Consider the following 25,000-nt stretch of genomic DNA (forward strand, 5'->3'; position numbering starts at 1 on the left):
AACCCTTTTTAAGCCCCATGAAACAGTGCTCAATCTCATTTTTCTCTTTGTAATTTCTTCGGTCTTACATCAAGGTAGTAATGAGAAGTATGAACTCGACTATCGAAGATGAAAAAATTAATGTCCTATTTGGATAGAGGGTTACATCTAATATTTAAGTTCAGTCAGAAAAAGTTAGTAATGTTAACGATGGAGCTTGAAGGGTTTGCAATACGAAGGTCCTCTACAATTTTTAAGGTAGCAAAAGTGCAGTTGAGCTTCCATCCACTGCAGAACACAGTTGGTTTGAGAGTTGACGAAAAGAACTCATCATGAAAGGTGTTGAAACGTTTGTTGATAAACGACACATCTCTTCAGTTGTTGTCGCACATCAATCCAATTGTGTTTCTTCAAATGTCCTTGAGAATGAGTTGACACCAAGGCGCTGAATTTGAAGCATATTTTTCTGCTTCTAAATGTTAGTGAAGCTCTTAAAATTAATAATAAGAAAGGGAATTTCTTCGGTGTAAGAACCAGACATATTTTTCTTTACTTTGCTAACCAATTTTGTTGTTCTCTGTCTTTTTTTTTAACTTTTTTCTTCGGTTTTCTGTCATTCGTGACTTTCCAAGGTTATCACACCGAAGTTCAGCCAGAAAAGTAATATTAGTTTTCTTATTTATCGAAGAAGGTGTTATGATACATTTTTGTTTAACGGTAGCCAGCAATTCTGCAAAGTTATACTTTCGTGACACCTCAATTTCGCGAAAAGTTAATGACACGAAAGTTTGGATGCGCGAAACATTGGATAACTACAAAAAAAAAGTTATTTTGGTTTTGTACACGCCACGCGAAATTCGCGTATTTTTAGTGTCGTAAAAAAGTGTGGCAAGATATTCTTCTCTCGTTTTCACCATCTGTCATTGACACAAACTTTTACTACAAAACTGTATCTTGTTCATCGTCAAAACCTTATTTAAAATCATTGAAAAAAGGGGTGTTGTCTTTTGCATCTTTTAAGTGAATTTTGAAGCAGTAAAAACTGTGACGTAAAGTTGTGGAAAGGTTTTATGAATGAAAGTGGTAATATCAAACGTGATATCCAAGGTAACCCTGTGAAAATAATTCTTTAATCTGAGAATTATAAGCTTGGTATCTTCTGCTTTATTATCTGAATGTTTTAAATACCAAAGAATATTGTAATTTATTGATATGCTATTTTATCTTATCCTAGTAAAATTTGATATTGAGCACTCCTAGTCCTATTTTCTGTCCATCAGCGAGAGGTCTAAAGCGCGCATAGAATCCTACTCGTTTCCAAGTTCCTCCGTTTCTTTTTGCCGGGGGCATTTTATGTCACGAAACGAACTCACAAATTCCCCACGCCCTTCCCTCCCCAGTGTCGAACATTGCAGCCACTAGACAAGAGTTGGGCAATAAAATTGAAAAAATTCAAATTCGACTTTGAGACTAACTGCAAACTGGAATTCCTGTCACGAACCCCGGCAATGAATTGTAACGCATTTCTCTCTCTCCTTTTCACGGAAAAAATGGATTGAAATCAAGTACACAGACCTTAAAAAGTGCATGAATCATACTCCGTGGAAGGTGCGGATCAAAATTTTCTTCTTACTAAATGACTTGGCGTCTTGCAACATGTAAAAAAAGGAAACACTACTTTTAAGTCTTAAGACTACGGTAAGCATCGACCTGGCCTTATTTCTGAAAGTGCACACGTTCGTGCTTTTAAAAACGCGAATATCAAAAAAGGTGAATGAATCATACCCCTTGGAAAGTGTGGCTAAAATTTTGCTTGTTAGTATCAAGATTAGTAGATGACTTTTAGCGTAAAGCAACATATCGAAACATCAAAGGAAACACAAGCTAAACTTAATAAGAACGCTATAAACATCGGCCGGGCCTGCTCAAGTGTTTAGAGCTCCCATCCCAAACTCGGAGGGTAATCGACTGTTCGATGATTCCGGGCGATGCAATTTTTAATTTTCGAACATTTTTTTCTGGCTAGTAAAAGACTTGATTTATGCAATTGCAGACATTTGTGCCTCAAAAAAAAGAGGCGAACATCTTTTAAATAATACAACCGTGTGATATCATGACCGCCTATAGAAGCTCAGTGATGTCAATTGGACAAAGTTGTTGTATTGAGAATTGTTTAATTTCAATCAAGCATCTGCTGGGACTGCCCATATGGTTAGAGCACGTCCCCGCAATCCAGACTTAGCGGATATGGAATCCAAATGATGCAGATAGCCAAAGGTGCATAAATCGTACACTTTGAAAAGTGTGGATCAAAGATTTCTAATTTGAAGATGACTTTTAGGTCCTGCCATCTATTATTCGATTCTCTCCGATGTATTTCTTCTTGTTTTCTGTCAGAACCGACATTGATCTCGACTGCAGATAAATTAAGGGTTCCTTTTTGCTCTTTGAGCCTAATTGCTTGGAAAACAGAATAAATAACTTCTTTCATTGCTTTTATCTTTTTATGCCCTGCAATCAGCGTAAAAATGCGTTTGCAAATCAACGACGTAGTTGTCAGTGATTGGCTCTTATCGCTCAAAACCATAATCATTACATTTTCATAATTTCACTCGCTAATTTCTGCCAGTCTGTCATGGCGGCAAGATGTACTGGGTTGTCGGTTTTCTGTTTGTGGCTGTCACGGAACTTTTGCTGGATCAAGAATAGGGATTCACTTTTTTCGTTCTTTAGGCAGGTAAGTTTTTGCAATGCTTTGCTGCAAGACGTTTGCTTTATGTCGTTACTTTTCTTTCACGTTCATAATCAAGACATTGTCGTTCATTTCTAAGTCAATCTAACAATGTTTAAAAGCTTTACCTATAATGAGGAATGTTGCTGTCACTTTAAATTTTGCTAGTTCTTACGTGAAAGTCACTTAAACAAGAAAATAACTTGAAACCACAAAACATAATGTTTACAATCAAAATTGCTCAAACGTTTTCCTATGAAAGGGTTTGTATCCGAAATAAAGGAATCATCAAAGACGCTTGTTTTGGTTTTCAAATTTACTGGGCGCCGCCATCTTGAATAATTGTGACGTTTCGCGGTTGCCCTATTGTTCTAAAACAAAACCGTAACACGTGACAATTACTCAAGATGGCGCCGCCGGGAAATTTAAAGTGAAAATAAGTGATTCTAAAATTAATTTTTTAAATACAAACCAATTATTAAAAAGTTAAACTCTTAAATATTTAGAGATGCTAGGTAAATTATACTTCGAAAGAGATAGAATTGTTATTAACTACTATTTTAATTCACGCTGTCAAATTTTTATGATAATAAGGACGGTGATGGCGGCGCAAAAGACTTGCTTTCATCTTAAGGTCCAGTAATAAGGGCAACGTTTTTCGTGCAACTTGTCGCGCAACAATGTTACGTTGCAAGTTTAGATGGTTTGTTGCGCGTATTACCACCCTCTTGCGCAACAAATTTTCATGTTGCAAAAAGTAAAAGTGACGTCTACTTTTTGCAACATAAGAATTTGTTGCGCAAGAAGGTGGTAATATACGCAGCAAACCATCTCAACTTGCAACGCAACATTGTTGCGCGACAAGTTGTACGAAAACTGTTGCCCGTATTACTGGGCCCTAAGGTCCCAAGAAATGTTAGTATCTACTTGCAATGAATGTTTACTGTGCTAAGAAATTTGAAATGCAGAAATAACAGTTTAAAAAAGTATATCATAAACTGCTCAGTTCAAGTTTGGATAGATCTGAAATGGTAGAAAGTTAATCTCTCAAAACTCCATTCGCAATCCAGTGCTTTTAATGAGTAAGAGAACCTTCACTCCGACTAATGAACAATTTTAAACTGCACAAAATAATGATTGCAATAAAATCTGCTCGAAAACAATTATTCGTTACAATTATTCAAGATGGCAACGCCAGGAAATTTTTAAGTGAAAATAAGTGATTTTAAAATTCATTTTTTTCGATACAAACACTTTTTTCACTTAATTAAGGGATAAACATTTGATGTTACGACAGCTGAAAGGGCGAAATATTGTAATTAATGTCATTATCAGTTTTATAAAGAATCCAACGACAAAATGAAATCAACAAAAAGACCTTCGATGCTCTTTTACACCTTCAATTCGCATTGCTTATCGTAGCGATCTGATTGGATGGATTTTCATCTATGAAAATTGTTCCGCGGCACGCAATGCCTCTCGGTTGAAGGTGGGTCTTTAAACTGAACGCTGTCAAAGTAAACTGAACTTCAGCAAACTGACTCCGTCGACATTCCAAAAACGACAACAAACTCTTAGGTTCCAAGTTCCACAGGCACAAAAGTTGCACTGAACATCTCCGGAAATTACGATGACAAATCAAACCTACTGCTAACATTCGCGACCCATAGTCTTATTTGGCGGCTCTTCAACTAACTAATCATCAAGATATTGAACAATCACACTGAAATAGTGAGCATTTCGGCACGGATAATGGTCTGTGGAGAACCGACGATCGCTTACATACAGTACGTAGTATTTACATACATGCCTATAACAAGATGTTGACTTTATTGTAAATCGCTGTTCACCGATATTCAGGCTTCGTAGGCAGGATCGAAACCGTTCCAGGACTGATATCGTAAGCCTATTGTCAAACGGCTTTGTTTTAAGACCACTTAATACATTTACTGAACTTGCTAACATTTAGGACAAACTGTATCGAGGAACAGATATGGCTCGCAAGTCTTCAAGTCTCCTTTTTTAGCTTATATTCTCTTTTGGAAAACTGAGGAACTAGCACCATTCCAAAAGGAGACTTCTATCACAGTTGTACGTAAAGAAGAAGTCGACACGAGTGATGTTGAAGTTGGCGAGAAGAGCAATGAGACACTTCGTGACGCTTATTGAAATCCGATTGCATCTAATTATGTGCATGCACGTTTTCCTACACTACTACGGCTAGGTTATCCTAAAACAACTGAACATAACTATTGCTTTCTACAAGTTGTGTTGACAGACTACTTGACCATTAACCTTACAAATCTACGTCTTTTAAATTGAAGCAATTATAATAACGAACCACTTAACAAGAAGGGTAAAAATATTTTTTGAATCACCTCACAGATTGGCCGCAAAACCGAGTACTGACTTTTCGGGAGAGAGAAAACATAGGAAAAGGACTGTTTCCATGGCAATGGTCCGTATTGTAAAATCCAGACCCAAAACCAGCCAATCAGAGTGCTCCATTTCGTGCCATGTAATAAATACATCTTATTCGATGGTTTAAGATATAATACGCGCTGATATTTTGCGAGTTGCGAGTTGCGTAGTATTTATTATTCCACTACTAAAAAAGATGTTATTTTTCTTCAATTCAATTTCGTAAGCCGAGTGTATTTTTAAAAAATGCATCATCTGTTCAGGGCGCATGCGAACGACGAAACAGCACAAAAGGCCGGCCAAATATCCTTAATTTGAATGGATAAACGAAATTTCAAGTGACAGGCAATGACAAGCTGAATTCTCAGGCTTTGCATTCTGTTGAAAACAATTTCTTTTATTGAAAAACTCCCGTTCCGTCCGTATTTGCTCTGTTCTAAACCGGTAAAACCGGGACACTGCAGTGTGTTACCGTCTCATATTTTGCGGGTTCTCTTGACCAAATATGGTAAAATGGCGTAAGAGTGGAATAATAAGTAATCGTAATCGCAGCCATTGCATGGGATCGAGCAAATAATGTCATTTCATTGTTCCCTCGGTACGGGATTCTTATAAGTTTGGCAAAAATATGGCTTACGTCTGGAAAGGCTTTTGGGTAAATTTCACGTTGTGGCCACTCAAAACTCTCTTGATGATAGATTCCGTAATCCCTTGAATGTACGGGATGACAGCAACCAATAACAGAAATTCTCGACCTTGTAAAGCGTATTCCCAAAAACCAGTAACGAGATTCTCGCGCGATAACTCGAAAGTGCAAAAGTCGGAGAATTAAGCTAGGAAACACTGAGGTGTCAAAGGAATTTCCGCCTTCTGGATTTTTTGGAAGCCCTGAAAGCATGGGTGCAAACCTTCACTAGTGTTTGTTAATCTTTCGCCGTTTATTACACTGCTTGTTAAACTGTGAGGAGTTCATGACTAGGAACGAACAACAGCCTATATTCATGGCATTTTGGTAGACCGATTTATTTTTAAACTGAATTTCCTGCGCACGAGACTTCCGCAGCATCCCGAAGGCCAATCACAAGAAACTAACTTGACTTGTTACACGGTTTATTACACCACTTAACACACCGTTTCTTATACTCATTCTAACACCGTTTGTTTCACCGTTTCTGGCACCATTTATTACACAGTTTTTAACACCGTTTTGTTACACCGTTTCTAACACCGTTTATTGCATTACTCAGTTTCTCACACCGTGTTCTAAAACCGTTTATTGTACCATTTGTTACGTCATTTCTAACAACGTCTATTGCACCGTTTATTACTCAGTTTCATGCACCGTTTCTAGCACCGTTTATTTCACCGTTTCTAAAACCCTTTATTGCACCATTTCTAACGCCGTTTTATTGCACCGTTTCTAACACAGTGTATGACACCGTTTTTTTTCACCGTTTTTTACACCGTTTCTAACACCGTTTCTTTCACTGTTTCTTACACCGTTTCTAACACCATTTATTGCACAGTTTCTAACAACATTTGTTACATTTCTAACACCTTTTATTACACCGTTTCTCACAGCCTTTATGACACCGTTTGTAACACCGTTGCTAACACCGTTTCTTACACCGTTTGTTGCAGCTAACGTCTGTTTTACACCATATATAATACCGTTTGTTACACCGTTTTTTACACCGTTTCGAAAGCGTTTATTACATCATTCTTAATACGGTTTGTTACACTGTTTTTAACCCCGTTTATTGAACCGTTTCTAACACTGTTCATTACACCGTTTGTTACACCGTTTGTTATTGGTTTCTTACAGCGTTTATTGCATCGTTTCTAACTTCCTTTTTTACAAGTTTATTACACCGTTTGTTTCACCGTTTTTACAACTTTCTAACAGCGTTTGTTACACTGTTTATTACACCGTTTTTAAAGCCGTTCATTACACCTTTTCTGACAACGTTTATTACACCGTTTCTTGAACCGTTTCTTATCCCGTTTTTACACCGTTTTTAGCACAGTTTATTACACAGTTGCTAAAACCATTTGTTAAACCGTTTTTGACATCTTTTCCAATACCGTTTCAAACACTGTTTATTACACCGTTTGTTTCACCGTTTATTAGACAAGTTCTGACACCGTTTATTGCACCGTTCATTACACCGTTTATTAGACAAATTCTCTCACCGTTTGCTATACAGTTTGTAACACCGTTTACTGCACCGTTTCTAACACAGTTTCTCTTACAATTTTTCACGGCATTTCTTTCACCGTTTTTTACACCGTTTTAACTCCCTTTCTTACACCGCTCTTACATCGTTTCAAACACGGTTTCTTATAACATTTTTATACCGTTTTTTACAAAGTTTTTTTACACCGTTTCAAAAATTGTTTTGATGCCGGCTTTAACACCGTTTCTCACTCCGTTTCCATCACCGTTTATCATACAGTTTTACACTGTTTCTAATTCCCTGTTTTTTACATCTTTTCTTACATCGTTTCTTACACTGTTTCCTATAAATTTTTTTAAACCGTTTCCTACACCGTTTCTTACAACGTTTCTTATACCATTTTTTACACCGTTTATTATCTAGGTTGTTAAACCGATTTTTAACCCAGTAATTACATCTTTTGTTACACTGTTTGTCACCCCGGTAGAGTATTTGCATTTTACAAGGGATTCATATGATGGCTTGCAAGAAGATTAAGGGAAAGCTTTTAAGGGACTTAACCATGAAGTTATAAGAATAGGCCAGTTTCGAATTCTAACGGTTGGGTTGAATCGAGCATGAAATGGAGGCTAATGCGGGGAATCTTTTCACATGCGAATTATTTCCTCTGCATTAGCCTCCATTCCATGCTAGATCCAGTCTAATCGTGAGAATACGAAACAGGCCCTATTAAGGCTTCATTTGAAATTTGTATTTTGGCCCGATATCTGTTGTTCGGTTTTGATTTATTTTGTTTTTTCTTTCCTTTAGAATTGCAGTTGTCGTTGTGCTAAACGGACTCCCTTGGAAGGCAGAAACAGTGCCCGTTATCTTGTGAAAGTTATTCAAGCCTTGTGAACAGGGACCGGGCGCCAAGCTAAACACTTTTAAAGTCTGATGCTAATTGACTTGATACGAAGTGTGCGAAATGCTTAGACGTAAAGAGACAAAAATTTGGCCGTAACTTGCGCCGGAACTCTAAGCTAAGCTATGTGACCTTATAAGTAAACTGAGAAAAACTGAGAATTTTGAACGTCTCTATTCTATTATATCCTTTTTGTTTATAAGGACCATGGTGTCCAACCCGAAGGCAAATGCTACTTTGACCACCACACGCATCTTGTATTGTAATAACTGGAATTTACTTTAATGATTTAATAGAACCTAACTTTCATAACTTTTAATATAAAAACACCTCTTTTGTGAATGGTATGAAACCATGAACCGACTAATGCACCAAGTTGAATAAACAATTCCTATTTGTATTTTTGGAGCTAAAGAGTAATCTGTTTGACTTGGGCAGGGGATGATACGTGATGCTAGGAAATATGGCTCCTTGGTAAAATTCTTTAATCACCTTCTGGAGTTATCTATTCGTTTGCAGAAATTGTTTGGCCTTTACTTGTAAAGAAAAATGTTGCGATTTTGTTTCCCAGGCTCTAAGACGGGACTCACTCACAAGATCATTGATATTCAGACAAAATGTCCTAGTTTAATAGAAGACAATGTTCCGTTTTTTCTTACAGCATTTTTTCGCGCGTTACTTCAAGGTTTTTTTTCTTGGAAAATTCTCTCGCTTCTTGCGAAGATTCATCACAAACAAAGTGAATTCTATAATTATTGATTCCCAAATATTTTCACAACGCGAAAATCACACACCAAACAAAAACAGTTTTTTCGGAAGACATCCTCCTCCGCTACAAGTTTCTCCGAAACGTTTGGCTTGATTTCACATTTCCGTTTAACGTTGCATTGATTAACAATAAACTTTATAGGATTTTATAGCCACTCTTTACTTAAAAAAAAAAGGGCTAATAAACATGCGCACTTGATAAAAACATAAAACAGCATTTTTGTTTTGCAACCACAATCGAGCGCGAAACAACGAAAGATGCAATATATAACTGACAAAAAATATATAGCAAATCTCACAACGGGTTGAGCTAAGCTCGCTTAAGGGGCAACATACGAGGAAGAACTGAAGACAGTCTTGTCTGGAAGATGAATCTTTTCTGCATGTTACAAGTTTTTCCGAAACGTTTAACCTGATTTCATATTTGCACATGTCTTTAACTTTGCGTTGATTAACGAGAAACTTTGAAAGGTTTCATGGCCACTCTGTCCTTAATGAGCATGCGCACTTGATAGAAACTTAACACAGAATAAATAACACCCACAATCGAGCGAAAATGAGACAAAGATGCAATATATAAGTGACAAAAAATATATAGCAAATGTCACAACGGGTTGAGCGAAGCTCGCTTAAGGGGCCACATACGAGGAACTAGCGTTCCTGCCAATGCCTCTAGGAAAGTCTGAGACGCTCTGGCTTCATCCTAAATGGATGTCCTCTGATCTGATCAGAGAGGCCTACATAGTGAGATCGATTAGCGAGGAAGTACTTCGGTGCTATAACAGAACTCAGACCTCCTTCGCTCAGCCCACAGTGTTTTGTTACTTTTTATATTTAACGCTTGGAATATCGGGAACTTTTCTCTATTTGCTTGGCTCAAATTTACCTGAGAGATCACACCCATTTCTTTTGCCGGTAATCTTTTTTGGAAAAATTAGCGACCTCTAATATTAGACGAAATGAGACAAAGAAGTGTAGTCGGCTGACGTAATATCTTAAAAGGCCTCATTGAGTATATAAAAGTAGCAAAAGAAGCCAAGAGTAAAAGAAAGTTCGCCGAGTGCTTGATACACATATCTGAGACGACTACACTAAAAACGACGTATGAGAAAGATCATCAACTTTGGTTTTTAGATATTTTTGGCCACATATCTGGCCATTGATATTCTGCAACATCTGTTCATTCCCAGATAATCCAAGTTCTCTCTTCATAATCTTTGCGGTTTTCAGCTCGGAACTTGAGATCAGCCACTGCACACTGATATCCTCTAAAAAGAGGTAAATGCGCCCGATACTTTATCAGTAGCGATAACTTGAGCTCCTTCATTTTTCATTCATTTGAGTTGTTCCTTGGGATTGGGAAAACGATTAGTGATTTTTCAAATGCAACTACGAATGTTTTTTATGGTGTAAAGACTGTTACATACAGAGAATTTATACATCATTAGTATTTTCTGTCCGTCAGTGCTATTTTTGAGGGCCATTTGTTTGAAAAAAGCTATAAATCAATGTTCAACATTGGTAAAACAATGAAGTTTATCTTATTTCTCAGGGACTTTGTCCAAGATTGTGGATTCGCAACACCGTACAACCCTGAAAAGGAAAAAAAATTATGGTTATTTTGGGCAAATGCCCTTCTGAAGACAGTCTTGTCTGGAAGATGAATCTTTTCTGCATGTTACAAGTTTCTCCGAAATGTTTGGTCTGATTTCATATTTGCACATGTCTTTAACGTTGCGTTGATTATCGAGAAACTTTGAAAGATTTCATGGCCACTCTGTCGTTAATGAGCATGCGCACTTGATAGAAGCTTAACACAGAATAAATAACACCCACAATCGAGCGAAAATGAGACAAAGATGCAATATATAAGTGACACAAAGTGTATAGCAAATGTCACAACGGGTTGAGCGAAGCTCGCTTAAGGGGCCACATACGAGGAAGTAGCATTCCTGCCAATGCCTCTAGGAAAGTCTGAGACGCTCTGGCTTCATCCTAAATGGATGTCCTCTGATCTGATCAGAGAGGCCTACACAGTGAGATCGATTAGCGAGGTAGTACTTCGGTGCTATAACAGAACTCAGACCTCCTTCGCTCAGCCCACAGTGTTTTGTTACTTTTTATATTTAACGCTTGGAATATCTCGAACTTTTCTCTATTTGCTTGACTCAAACTTACCTGAGAGATCACATCACATTTCTTGTGCCGGTAATCTTTTTTGGAAAAATTAGCGACGTCTAATATTAAAGGAAATGAGACAAAGAAGTGTAGTCGGCTTGACGTAATATCTTAAAAGGCCTCATTGAGTATATAAAAGTAGCAAAAGGAAGTTCGCCGAGGGCTTGATGCACATATCTGAAACGACTACACTAAAAACGACGTATGAGAAAGATCATCAACTTTGGTTTTTAGATATTTTTGGCCAGATATCTAGCCATTGATATTCTGCAACATCTGTTCATTCCGAGATAATCCAAGTTCTCTCTTCATAATCTTTGCGGTTTCCAGCTCAGAACTTGAGATCAGCCACTACACTCTGATATCCTCTAAAAAGAGGTAAATGCGCCCGATACTTTGTCAGTAGCGATAACTTGAGCTCCTTCATTTTTCATTCATTTGAGTTGTTCCTTGGGATTGGGAAAACGATTAGTGATTTTTCAAATGCAACTACGAATGTTTTTTATGGTTTGTTGCATACAGAGAATTTATACATCATTAGTATTTTCTGTCCGTCGGTGCTATTTTTGAAGGCCATATGTTAGAAAAATGCTGCTATAAATCAATGTTCAACATTGGTAAAACAATGAAGCCGTCTATCTTATTTCTCGAAGACTTTGTCCAAGATTGTGGATTCGCAACATCGTACAACCCTGAAAAGAAGAAGATGTGATTATCGTTATTTTGGGCAAATGCCCTTCTGAAGACAGGCTTGTCTGGAAGATGAATCTTTTCTACATGTTACAAGTTTCTCCGAAACGTTTGGCCTGATTTCATATTTATCTTTAACACCGCTTTGATTAACGAGAAACTTTAAAAGATTTCATGGCCACTCTGTCGTTAATGAGCATGCGCACTTGATAGAAACTTAACACAGAATAAATAACACCCACAATCGAGCGAAAATGAGACAAAGATGCAATATATAACTGACAAAAAATGTATAGCAAATGTCACAACGGGTTGAGCGAAGCTCGCTTAAGGGGCCACATACGAGGAACTAACGTTCCTGCCAATGCCTCTAGGAAAGTCTGAGACGCTCTGGCTTCATCCTAAATGGATGTCCTCTGATCTGATCAGAGAGGCCTACATAGTGAGATCGATTAGCGAGGTAGTACTTCGGTGCTATAACAGAACTCAGACCTCCTTCGCTCAGCCCACAGTGTTTTTTTACTTTTTATATTTAACGCTTGGAATATCTCAAACTTTTCTTTTTTTGCTTGACTCAAATTTACCTGAGAGATCACGCCCATTTCTTGTGCCGGTAATCTTTTTTGGAAAAATTAGCGACGTCTAATCTAATATTAAAGGAAATGAGACAAAGAAGTGTAGTCGGCTGACGAAATATCTTAAAAGGCCTCATTAAGTATATAAAAGTAGCAAAAGAAGCCAAGAGTAAAAGGAAATTCGCCGAGTGCTCGATGCACATATCTGAAACGACTACAGCAAAAACGACGTATGAGAAAGATCATCAACTTTGGTTTTTAGATATTTTTGACCAGATATCTGGCCATTGATATTCTACAACATCTGTTCATTCCCAGAAAATCACCAAGTTCTCTCTTCATAATCTTTGCGGTTTACAGCTCGGAACTTGAGATCAGCCACTGCACACTGATATCCTCTAAAAAGAGGTAAATGCGCCCGATACTTTGTCAGTAGCGATGACTTGAGCTCCTTCATTTTTCATTCATTTGAGTTGTTCATAGGGATTGGGAAAACGATTAGTGATTTTTCAAATGCAACTAGGGATGTTTTTTTATGGTGTAAAGACTGTTGCATATAGAGAATTTATACATCATTAGTATTTTCTGTCCTTCACTGCTTTTTTTGAGGGACATATGTTAGAAAAATGCTATAAATCAATGTTCAACATTGGTAAAACAATGAAGTCTATCTTATTTCTCGAAAATTTGTCGAAGATTGTGGATTTGCAACATCGTACAACCCTGAAAAGAAGAACATTTTATTATGGTTATTTTGGGCAAATTCCCTTCTGAAGACAGTCTTGTCTGGAAGATGAATCTTTTCTGCATGTTACAAGTTTCTCCGAAACGATTGGCCTGATTTCATATTTGTCTTTAATGCCGCGTTGATTATCGAGAAACTTTGAAAGATTTCATGGCCACTCTGTCCTTACTGAGCATGCGCACTTGATAGAAACTTAACACAGAATAAATAACACCCACAATCGAGCGAAAATGAGACAAAGATGCAATATATAAGTGACACAAAATGTATAGCAAACGGGTTGAGCGAAGCTCGCTTAAGGGGCCACATACGAGGAACTAGCGTTCCTGCCAATGCCTCTAGGAAAGTCTGAGACGCTCTGGCTTCATCCTAAATGGATGTCCTCTGATCTGATCAGAGAGGCCTACATAGTGAGATCGATTAGCGAGGTAGTACTTCGGTGCTATAACAGAACTCAGACCTCCTTCGCTCAGCCCACAGTGTTTTGATACTTTTTGTACTCATTAACGCTTGGAATAAGAGTGTGCCAAGTTTTCACATTTGTGTTGTGTTGACGAACGACAATGTTTAATTGATTTACGCACACTCTATTGAAAACACAGTCAATGCACATGCGTACTTTGGGACGTCATCTTACTCAAAATAAATTGCACCATAATTGAGCGCAAATCCAACCATGGTGCTATATACAAGAGGTGAAGCTCACTAGGGGGCCACACACGACATGCTTGGCCTTGAGATTTACGAAATGTCCTCATTTGAATTTCGATCCCTTCATCTTCTGAGCTCTGATGTTTGCCATGATGACTGGTTTCCTCTTTGGACTTGACGACTTCAAACTGCATTCTTGATATAATGTCAATATGTACGAAGTTGGATTTGCCTTTTTTCTCCAAACGCTATTGATATCGCAGTTCAGTTTTTTTTAAACTTACCGCTACGACAGCCTCTTTACTGACTTAAATATGGTTACTCTGTAAAATTTGCATATCCGTTTAAATAGTTTAAAAATCATTAATTTATGCATTGGTGGCCACTTGCTTCGTGGACTCGCTTGTGCTTGCGACGGGAGAGATCCGTGTTCAGAACTGTATACTTCTTGGAGCTTATTTCCTTATCAATAACAAAAAAGATCAAAGTTCTTATTTATTACTGGGCGCATATTACATGTTAACTTACCTTTTCTTTCACTGACGTTTTAATGCCAGCAACACGGTGGCAGAGGGTTTTCTTTCTATATAAGTTGATTTGATATCAGTCGGAGTTGTGAGTTCTCGTTAGCACACTTGAAATGCACGTGTGCGTGAAGCAAAGAGAGGGCCGTTATCCCCAGTTCGATATTAGGATAATTTTCCTTTCTTTTTTCTTTTTTTTTTTTTAATCTTTTCAACCTTTTATTGAAAGTAAACCATCGAAAAGATGATGAAAACAGATCAAATCAGCGTAAAAAGCTTGTTTTTTGCTTAACTTTTCTCACTGCATCTAAATTTGCATAACAAAAGCCTTTTGTTTCATCTTGTCACTGATTGGTTCTCGATCGTCTCATCCATATTCAATTGATATTTCCAAATTTGACTCATTTTTCGCTGACTGTCACGGTGGCAACATGTGCTGCGCTGTTTCTCTGTGATTTGAACGTCTTACAAAATGTTTTGGAGCCGGTTTGGCCAGGAGGAAGGAAACCAGTATTTTTTCTTTTTCATTCAAGGCCGGTAAGTTCAGTTTGAACAGTTATTCCTAAGTCATGCAAAGTTTTAGTTCACATTTCCTTGAGAGGTGCAGCTAGCAAATATACGTTTCTTCGCGAAGCAAACACGTGCTTTGCGACTTATTCGTTTGAGCTTTGAACTAAACGTTTTCACGTCAAAAATAAATTGGTTGCTTAGTTTAATGATGTCTCACTGCAGTTTGCGTAAAGTGAAAAATTTTGGTTGATAATTTTGCTGCTGTTTTCGAAGAGAAATTATGCAAGTTTTCCTTCAAGAAAATCACACGTCTGCGGAAAATTTAAAATAAGCTTACTCGTGCTCATGTCAGAAATGTACATGGAACGCTTAATTGTGTACGTTTCAAAAACTAATGCGTTGTTTTGTTTGTCTTTCTGTCTCCACAGAAAACGATTTGCCTTAAATATTTAGAAGATAGCAAGAAAATTGTCTTTTCATATCCCCGCTCAAAGGTAAGCTTAAAATTTACTCGGCAGTGAAACACGAGTTGATTCAAACTTTAAAATTATTTGATCTCTTTGGCTATGCGCATTTTGTCTCATCAATTGTTCTTCTATATTATATTTTCAGGACACTGTCAATTGATTTGCGAAGAATGCACACAAACAGAGTGAAGCGATAAAGAAATGCAGCAAGAAAGAAGACGTGAATCGAAGAACTAGATGGAAATTCGTCAAAGATAAGAACTGTAGACTTAAGATAGTACTTAGAAATGGTGGCAGAAAAATACTCAAAGCCCCTTTAGAATTGATTTGCTATAATTTTAGAAATATAATTGCCCAGGGGAGCCTTTTTCTGGAGTATAAGATTCACTCGTCGGATTGTACACTTCGCCCTCAACTTTGCATAAGATGTCATGCATTTCAGTGGATCAATGGACATAAGAAATGGACATATGAATGGACAAGAAATGGAAATATGAATGGACAAACGAAAATGGTGGAGAATCAGTGGAAAAAAATCATTGGAGAATGGACATAAGAAAATCTGCTCGTTAAGTTAAATTCCGATTTAAAAATAGCTGGGAACATTTAAATAACGTAGGGAAACTTTTTTCTAGACAGCCACCATTTCAACATTGAGCGATCATTTGATTAATTCTCGGGAATTGTTTTCGTGCGAAATGATTTGGACTTTTCTTTTTAATAAATCTAATATGAAAGCCCATTTTATGCCTTTCCCCCACTAAAATGTTATAGATTAAACTGATCGCTCAGTGTCTAAATATCTGGACGCTTTACTGTTCTTTGGTCGGTGTAGCAACATGATTGAGAATTTTAAGGAGGTACTGGCTGACGGAAAAGATATTAAAATAAGTTATTAGGCGATATAATGTAGCATTATGTGGCTAAATGTCTATGAAGTCGGTTCAACAAAAATACGTAGTATTATTTTTTTTTTCCAAAACGATATAAATACTTTTAAACATTAGACTTTCTAAATTAAATCGAGTTTTGAAAATTGACAAGGAGTAAAACTCGGACTTTTAAGTTATCTACATAGAACTAAATTAAAAGCTGTTAACTGAAGACTATTTAAAAGTTAACTGTTTTGTATGCGCGTCAGATTTCCTAAGATAGTTCGTCATCTGTTTCGGTGGTAAGATTAGCATATTTACAAAAAGTTGTCCACGTTTAAGGCTACCCAAGAAGAGCTTCGTCTTTATTTTTTGGGTCCAAATGGTTTCCAGGCAACAGAGGTTATGCATTTAGGCAGAACATAACTGATTTTTTTTTTCAATCCAAAAAAAATTTATAAAGAACTGCGTTATCGGACAGAAGTAGCGACAAGTCTGGATGAAATCTTCTACTGTAGTTTCGTGAGACTTGGTACCTCAAAAGCTAGGTTATACTATAAAGTTCCCGACGAGCGAACATCGATATTTTTGCGATCTTTAACAATTATTCCATGAGCGCGCGTTGGATATGAAATGGTAAAAAGCCATCGAGGCCCGTAGCGCCGAGTTGGCTATAACCAGTCTCATATCCAACAAGCGCGAATGGAATAATTGTTTTATTAAATTCCTTAGACTTCAAAAATTTGGAAGTACGAAATAAGAGCAAAAAAAACGAGAAAATCCGAGCGAAATCGAAAAAACTGAATGAAGATGCAGTTAATGTGTAATACCTTGAGGTCCAGACAGACGTAGGCTCGTCACAAACATTTCTCAGTTAACTTTTCGCGTACTTCTAAACGGCGAAAAAAATTTTTTAGCTTAGCAACGTTTAGCGCAATCATTTACCATATAAGGTCAAACTAAAGTATATGAGCTGATAACCGAGATTGAGTGAACCAATCAGAGCACGCGAAATGCTTATCTGAGGTTGAGAATTTGATAACAGTTACACAACGATTTTATGGTCCTACGCGGTTAGTAATTCCGATCAATTCTAAAAAAAATTGATTCCATTTTATTAGTATCGAGAGAAAGTGAAGTATGAACTAGCTCCCAAAAAGCGGGAGGTCTATTTTTATTGGTAAGCAAAGCCTTGAAGTATCTTAATATTTTCGCGATTGTCATATTATAAACAGTAATAAGTTATAAGCTAACTAAAGTAATGTTAAAAACTTAAAAGCAATATTTCGTACATTTTATAAAGATAAGTGCCTGAAAATAATTAGATCTCTTAAGGCTTTCGTTCTTTAAATACTTTTTGGCTGAAGTAGACCGTTGTGGTTGAAACTTTAAGTCGAGGAAAGAAATTGGATTCGATGTCATTGCGTTCACAAATAAGACCGTTATCTACAACATGAACTCTACTTTTAGTGACACGCGTACAGGCCTCAACGTTGTTAGACCTCTTAAGGCGTTCTTGGTTGAAGTAGGTCGCTGTAAGTTAAAACTTAAAATCAAGGGAAGAAATTGGCTTTGGTTTGATCGTCGTTCTTGAATAAGATTGCCATCTTCAACATGGACTCGACTTTTAGCGGGCAAGCAAATTAAAGAAGTAACAAACTACTTAAAGCAAAAGAGTGACTCCATGGCAGTTCATAAACAGACTGGCGCGGATGCCACGAGCAACGGCTACTAAGAAACTACGGCAAATAATCAAGCCTGAAATAGATAAAGGGGTCTCGTACGTTTTAGCTTTCAAGATCTTTCAATGAATACAATAGGTCGAGAATTGATCGGAGACCGAATAATTAGATTAACAACGAATTCAATTCGGTCTCCAAAATCGGCAAAATGCGTCACTCAAAGCGACAACAGTACATTTACTTTGCATTTAAGGACTTGAAGGACCTTTGAAAAATTCGGATTAATTTTACAAACCAACAGACCTATCATTGAGTAGATTAGTTTCTTGCAAACGCCAGGGACACAGACGAACGATAGATCAGGAGCACTTTGAAGGATCACAATCATGCTTTGACTGCAAGGGACCATAATTAAATTGTAATTATAACTGGCAGAAATTCGAACGAATGACGTACTGCAAACTGAAAACAATAAAAAAAGAAATAAATACATAAATAAATACATAAATAAACAAACACTGCAAATAAATACTATAAAAACAAAATCTAAAAATCAAATAACATTTTCAAGGCAAGCCTGACGTACGTAAGGTCGTCTCTGCTCGCTGACTCAATAACCTTTCAATGTAGCTAACTCATCAAACACCGCAAGCGAGTTCTAAGTCTCCCCAGCAATTGAATGTTCTTGGTGAATCTGACCATTTTAGGCCGTGAGATTTTAACTATTATTTGGAAGCTAACCGGCGGGTCTTGAAGCCGGTGAGAGGTTTGACAAGTTGTCCTCTCCTAAAATTCCATGTTAAAGCCCTGGCCAAACTACCGAACAAAGTTGAATTCCACATGCAACAGTGTTGGATGTAAATGTTGAGGTTACTGGCAAAACACTATCCAACATTGCTTGATGAAAAATTCAAGTTCAAGTTGGCGCTAAATTTATAAGTATGGCGCTAACACTGAAACGAAAACTGCTCCTAGCGATTATGCTACTGGAGCTATTTGAGGACGGAAATGATGAATTCAAACGAGGAAAACCAAAAATAGTTAAGAGAACGTGTAGAAAAGGGTATGTTCACTGCAAGATACATCCGCGCGTAGGAGATGATGAGAATGAGCTCGGGTCAATTTGCAGAAATTGTAAACGCTATTGAACCAGTAATCTCCAAGCAGAGCGTTAGTGATTAAGGGGACTAAGATTGTCCCAAAGACATGGCCTTGTTTCATACTCGCTGATCAAGGTTTCTGGCTGTTGATCCTTGTCCGCCATCTTTGTTGCAAATAATGCTAGTAGAAGCCTAGGCTTGAAAATACAATAGCGATTCGTGATTGGCCAGCAGCGCGAACTTGACTCGATTCAGGACACACGTTTGTTGGAACAGCGGCAAAACACTGCAACATTGTTGCGTCCAGCAGAATTGTTAGTCGCAATGTTTGATCAAGAGCAAACTCCATCCAACACTTGATCGAACAAAAAATGTTGAACGAACATCATCCAACATGGGTCGCCAAACGGTCGAACCATGTTGGATCGAGCAAAGATGGAGCGTCGAATCCAACTTTGTTCGATAGTTTGGCCAGGGCTTTAATGAGTCATTTGACCGGGACGAAACATACTTTTGCCAATCTAGCATGTTAAATATGCATTTTGATAATAAATAAACACTAACCTTTTTTCTCGCGCGAACATTTATTTAAATTTAATTATTTTCTCGAACTTTTTTTTTTTTGCATGAATTCGTGACACAATTATTTTGTTATTTATGCACTGGCGCGTCTTTTCGATGGTTATTTTACATTGTTGGTGCCTCCTTGAAATGTCGGACTTGCTCGCTACACCGACTACAATATAGCAGGTTTATAGCTTATTATAAAACTCTAATGTCTGGTGCGTAGCAAAACGCGCAAATTTCGTTTCATTGCCGGACTTTTTATTTACATTTTTACGAGCACGGGTGGTTACGGTTAGCATTATCTTAAGATAGGGCTGTTATTGATGACACAAGCGAAGTTTAGACTGAAGCAGGAGTACCCACTACGCAGGCGCATTAGGTTCGCAGGTCAGGTTTTCCCTAATGCGCCTGTGAGAGTAGAAAAGGCCTCTATTGACTGAACTGACTGGCACTCCACGGAATGCGTTCCCTTTGCAAATGACTTAATGTAAACTTTGAACGACTGATTGACAGCACCAACCAAACATACGTGCGAAAGAGAAGACGAACAAATCAGGCTTACTAACCGTAAGACTAAAAGCACATCATTTGACTAGAAAAATGGATCAAACGTGGTCACTATAGTCATAACAACGGCATCAGGCATTACAACGAAAAGCAAATTTGAATTGAATTTTTTTAAATGAAGAATTAATTTATGACATCGACGGCCGCACGAGTTCGCGTGTGAAAAGTATGCACTAATATTATTGGATGACATGACTGTAACCATGACAACATCAATATCCTCGTATGTTCAAGAAAAAATAGTATCTTTACTTTGCGCGAAGATATCAAGGTTCAGGAACCAGAAAATTTTCGGCATTTCATCGATATCTTTATCATAAATTGAGTTATTCCCTGGATAGTGCTATATTTAGTGGAAAGTGCTTTTTGATCTTTCGGAAAACGGGAACCCGAGGTTTTTACGATCCACTGACATTACACACTTCAAATGACTCATCGAAGAAATTTTAGACAGACAGTCGCGATACAATCAGACAAAACGCGTTTATTTCGACGACAAAAACACAATGGACAACAAGGATTTTTTGAGTTGAGAACGATTTAAGTTACGAAGAGGAGTTTTCGTACTGATTAGGTGCATAAGGTTTGAAGATCGAACGAACGTTTTGTGCACACCATGTGTATATATAATAGTCGGAAACTCAGAACCTAACGTAGACGTCTACTTTTACTCCAAACTAAGCGTCTTTAACGACTAAAAAAAGGTAGTCAGTACTCTCACGAATGCCTGACAGACGACTACTGTTCCACTGACAATATTCACATAACAAAACTTTTAACTGAGAGAGCTTCTGCTCGCGTTATCGAAAGTCTGTGTCATCAACAATAGTCCGTCTTAAGACTACATCATCCGGCTGATCAAGATTTAGCTAATTGAAATTGAGGTTATACAGACTACAAAAACAAACCAAATAATGCTAATCTACTGGTACTTCGATTTTTGGCAACACAAAGCAGGCTATGATCCTGGCAAAAGATTAGCTTGTTTCCCGCTGCGAATTTTAACTTCCATGTCAGTTTTACTTCTCTAGAACTGACGTCAGAAATAACTCTTAGTTGACACGATTTCCATTTGGTAAAATTTTCAATAACGTTCACGCATTATTCGAAATTGTTTCTCGTGAAAAAAAAAATCTATGTCTTCAGCATAAAAAGAAATGGTGACAAGTGGTGAAAAGCTTTTCAAGTGCCTTCCGAGGATTCACTCCAATTGTATCCTGACTGTCGCCTAAGGAAAGTTGCAAGCTGAATTGCTGATAAACTACTTCCATTAGGGAAAAGATAAGAAATTTCGGCATGGTTAAAGGAAACAAATCAGTAACGAAATAATTCAAGTTATTGGCTAAATAGTTGAAATAGGTTTTGAATATTGCACGTCGCTCAAAATTGCGTAATTTCGTCACTTCGATCAAGTGTTGTTGTACCATTTAGCAAACATCTGGGGCAAAGAAAGTAAACATTAGATCTTCACTTCGAATCGTTTTGTTCACCTTGGTCTGTACAACCATTAGTTCAATTATGTTGTCTGGATCATGGAAACGTTTCACTTCTGGCAAAAGGAAACTAGCGAAGGCCAAGCAGCCGCGAGCAGAGTTTTGAAAGTTTCAGACATTAGAGTTAGGTATTAAGCTCAAAGTAATAGTTAATTTAGAGGAAGAGACTTTTTCTACTGGACAGCATAAGGCGCTTCGTCGGCGCATTTCATGATAGTTTCTGTGCGCGATAGGCTATCGTTGTCTTGGTTTGAATGCAGACATGTGTATCAATGCAGTCGATGGATGGGATTATGACTGATTTTGGACCTAGAAGTTGCAAAGGTTCAAAGACAGCCATTACCGTATGCATTTACTGTAAATTTTGCTGTGTTTGCATACATCTTATTCTGAAATGGCTGACATTTAAATTGTCTTTCGCTTTTATGAATTTGCCCTCTTTGCTTCGTCCAATTAACAATTTTATTTCCACTGTGATCTGGGCTATTTAAAGAACGAAGCAACTAGGGTTAATTTGAAAAAAAGAAGACAATAAAATGACACCCATTTTAAGAATAAGGTCTGCCAGCTACGATTTTTTGGGACAACATTCTGGTGGCATAGCTCTTCGGCGACGCATTTCAGTAACTTTCTTTGCGCACTTCGCAGTTGTTAGAAATACTTTGACCAGTAGAAAAAGGTCTCGATATTTAAGGAGGCTCAAATCAGTTTCAACACTTTCAACAAATTAAATCTTTCCATCTTTTCACATAACGGCAAAGTTATGGCATCATATGAGACACCAATAATTTCTTTACAAGATGCGCTCATTGACGTGGCTTAATAGGTCACCATGGCAACAAAAGATCCACCTAAGGACGCCCTATGTTTGGTCTTTAAACGCTCATGTCTGAAAAGCGAACCTGGTGACCCCCAAGTTTCATTGCCGGAAAGTAATTAGCAGGCTCAGAAAAAATTATCTGGAGTGGATTCACAGCCATCTTTCAAGATGGCTCTTTATCGTCTCCTGAGAGTTTTTATCTTAGCCTGCCAATCATTTTCCAGCAATAAAAATCGGAGTCACCAAGTTCGTTTCTGAGATAAGAGTTTAAATACAAAATATAGGGTGTTTTCAGATGGCTCTTTTGTTGCCATGGTCACCTGTTACATCACGTCAATGAGTGACACTGGTTAAGCAATTATTGATCTTTCATGTGGCACCCGTAACTTTGCTGTTAGGTGGAAAAAGTTGGAAGGATTTAATCCTTTAATAAGATAGTTAACAGTAGGGTGTTTTTTCTTCGCTTAATTTATTCAATACAGTTGAAAAAATTTAGATTAAAGCCTTTTTAAAAGTTTTTTCCTTGAAGATGTTGTCAGGGTAAACGCTGTGCAAATTTAATCAAATTTTCCCGCCAAAAAACTTAGAAAAAGTACGGGCGCCTAAAGTACGCATGCGCCAACTTTTTTTAAAAAAAAAAATGATATCATTACTAAACGCAATTAATTACAAACTAAAACTAGCGGAAAAATAGTTTTATTGTTGTTAAATACTTTCAATGTACAGATGTGAAAGAAATAAAATAATATTCATTGGACTTGATATTATTTCTCGTCTGCTTGCTTTGTTTTTTTAAAAAAAATACGGCGCATGCGTATTGGGGACGCCGTATTTTTTCTAAGTGTCATTTAAGCAAGGGGTCAAAGTCCACCTTAGTTGATGCAACTTTCTGAGAAATTTTATTAAAGCCAAGAAACATGGAAGAGTTACATTATTGATGATTTGACGAGTTGAGGCAATTACCGTTTTGCAATACCGTTGTCGCGTGTACTACTTGTCAGCTACTCAAGGTCAAAGTAAATAAAGCAACAAATGCAACTGACTAATCGGTTGTCTTGCAACATGTCACTCAAGCTGTTGATCGAAATGTTTCGACTACTTAATGCGGGTTGCTTCTACCAAGGAAAAAACCATGATATAAGTGGTCCAAAGTGCAATAAGCAATCGAAACGTCGCAATCTACAGCTTAAGTGACTACATTGCGAAATATAACGATTAGTTAGTTTCATTTATGTTGAAATTTATAGTTCACTGACGAGTGGTGCACGCGACAAACGTTATCGTGTTTTTAACATTGGCTTTCCTGCCTCTTTCACAACCATGCGGTCCCTGAAATTCATTTTTCAACCCACGGGTTTATTTAATTACTGCCACCAATCAGGATATTGATGTGCTACGAAAGTTTCGCATTCTCACTATTGAACTGGAACAAGCATTGCAAAAGAGGGTGAGATAATTTGCATCTTAATGAAACCTCCACAGAAACACAATGCTTACAATCAAAATTGTTCGAACTCTTTCTTTCCAATGGATGCGTTTGTATCTAAAATAAATGAATATCAAAAACGCTTGTTGTGGTTTTTAAATTTCCCGGGCCCAGCCATCTTGAATAATTGGGACGTTTCGCGGTTGCCCTGTTGTTTGAAAACAACAAGGGCAACCGTAACACGTCACACTTATTCAAGATGGCGGCTCCCGGGAAAGTTGAAGTGAAAAAAGTGATTCTGAAGTTCATTTTATTTTCGATACAAACTCTAGATTGAAGAAGATTGTCGATCAAATTTGATTGCAAGCATTATTTTGTTCGCTTTAAAATTATTCATTTGTCGGAGTGGAAATTCCCTTTAAAGGTCCCATGCTAGGTTCAGTCCTCCCTTGAGAGTCACGAAACGTCACACTGATTGATGGCAGTGAAAAACTAAACTATCGATTAAAATTAGAACTTCAGGGTCGACATGTAAACCAAAGCACAACAATGTACAGATACTGACAGTGCAACCCAGACACAACAAAGATAACTACAGCCTTTCTATCTTGTTTGCGGAGCGCCAACTTTTGCCGCATTGTAATCAGAGGGGAAATAAATCTTTGACTAATATTCTGATTTAATTGTTCAAAAATGCAAGCTATCGGCTTAGAGGCTTTTGAAACCATATGTTGTTAGGCAAAAGGCAAAAGGCAAAAGGCAAAAGAAAGCGTGATGAAAGATTAACTAACTAATTTATTTCAACAAGTGAATAGTCTTTGTAAACAAATTAAAATTGCACACGGTTTAAATGAAATTGCCTCATGTACCACATGTGGTTATAAATCTTTTAGAACTTAGTAAGAAGAAGTTACAAATGAACTTGAAATCATACGAACGAGAACGCGTGAAACAGTTGAATGTTTGGCTAACTTAAATTGGCTCGAACCACTTTGAAGGACGATTGACGCTACACTGACACTGTATCACGTAACAGCAATGTTATGGTGCCATATGAAACAGCGATTATTTGCAAACAATTTGCAAACAAGATGCAATCATTATTGTGATGTAACTAGTTGCCTTGGCAACGGGAAAGCCCAGCAAAAACATC

The 25,000-nt window shown here is 37.4% G+C and overlaps 1 protein-coding gene and 2 long non-coding RNA genes across 7 annotated transcripts in view; 2 read left to right on the plus strand and 1 right to left on the minus strand.

Moving 5' to 3' along the window:
- LOC138023938 (spermatogenesis-associated protein 6-like) overlaps positions 1-1,230 on the plus strand; it is a 12,741-nt gene extending 11,511 nt beyond the window's left edge. For all 3 annotated transcript variants that reach the window (XM_068871019.1, XM_068871020.1, XM_068871018.1), the window contains one exon: positions 1-1,230. This exon is cut by the window's left edge. The gene's annotated coding sequence lies outside the window, so the exon portion shown is untranslated.
- LOC138023939 (uncharacterized) overlaps positions 1-25,000 on the minus strand; it is a 31,949-nt gene that overhangs the window by 529 nt on the left and 6,420 nt on the right. The window contains exons 4-5 of one of the 3 annotated variants that reach the window (XR_011126853.1): positions 18,178-18,336; positions 10,448-10,573 (exon numbers count right to left, since the gene is read on the minus strand). The exons of 1 other annotated variant lie outside the window; for it this stretch is intronic. This is a non-coding gene — a long non-coding RNA (uncharacterized lncRNA). Of the gene's footprint in view, positions 1-10,447; positions 10,574-18,177; positions 18,337-25,000 lie in introns of those variants that run through there. One more of the 3 variants, XR_011126851.1, reaches the window with a different exon arrangement.
- Positions 14,768-16,036, plus strand: LOC138023940 (uncharacterized). The gene is made up of 3 exons (XR_011126854.1): positions 14,768-14,880; positions 15,282-15,347; positions 15,466-16,036. It is a non-coding gene; the product is annotated as an uncharacterized lncRNA (long non-coding RNA).

This window comes from Montipora capricornis, chromosome 11 (genome assembly GCF_036669925.1).
Source record: "Montipora capricornis isolate CH-2021 chromosome 11, ASM3666992v2, whole genome shotgun sequence".
NCBI lineage: Eukaryota > Metazoa > Cnidaria > Anthozoa > Scleractinia > Acroporidae > Montipora > Montipora capricornis.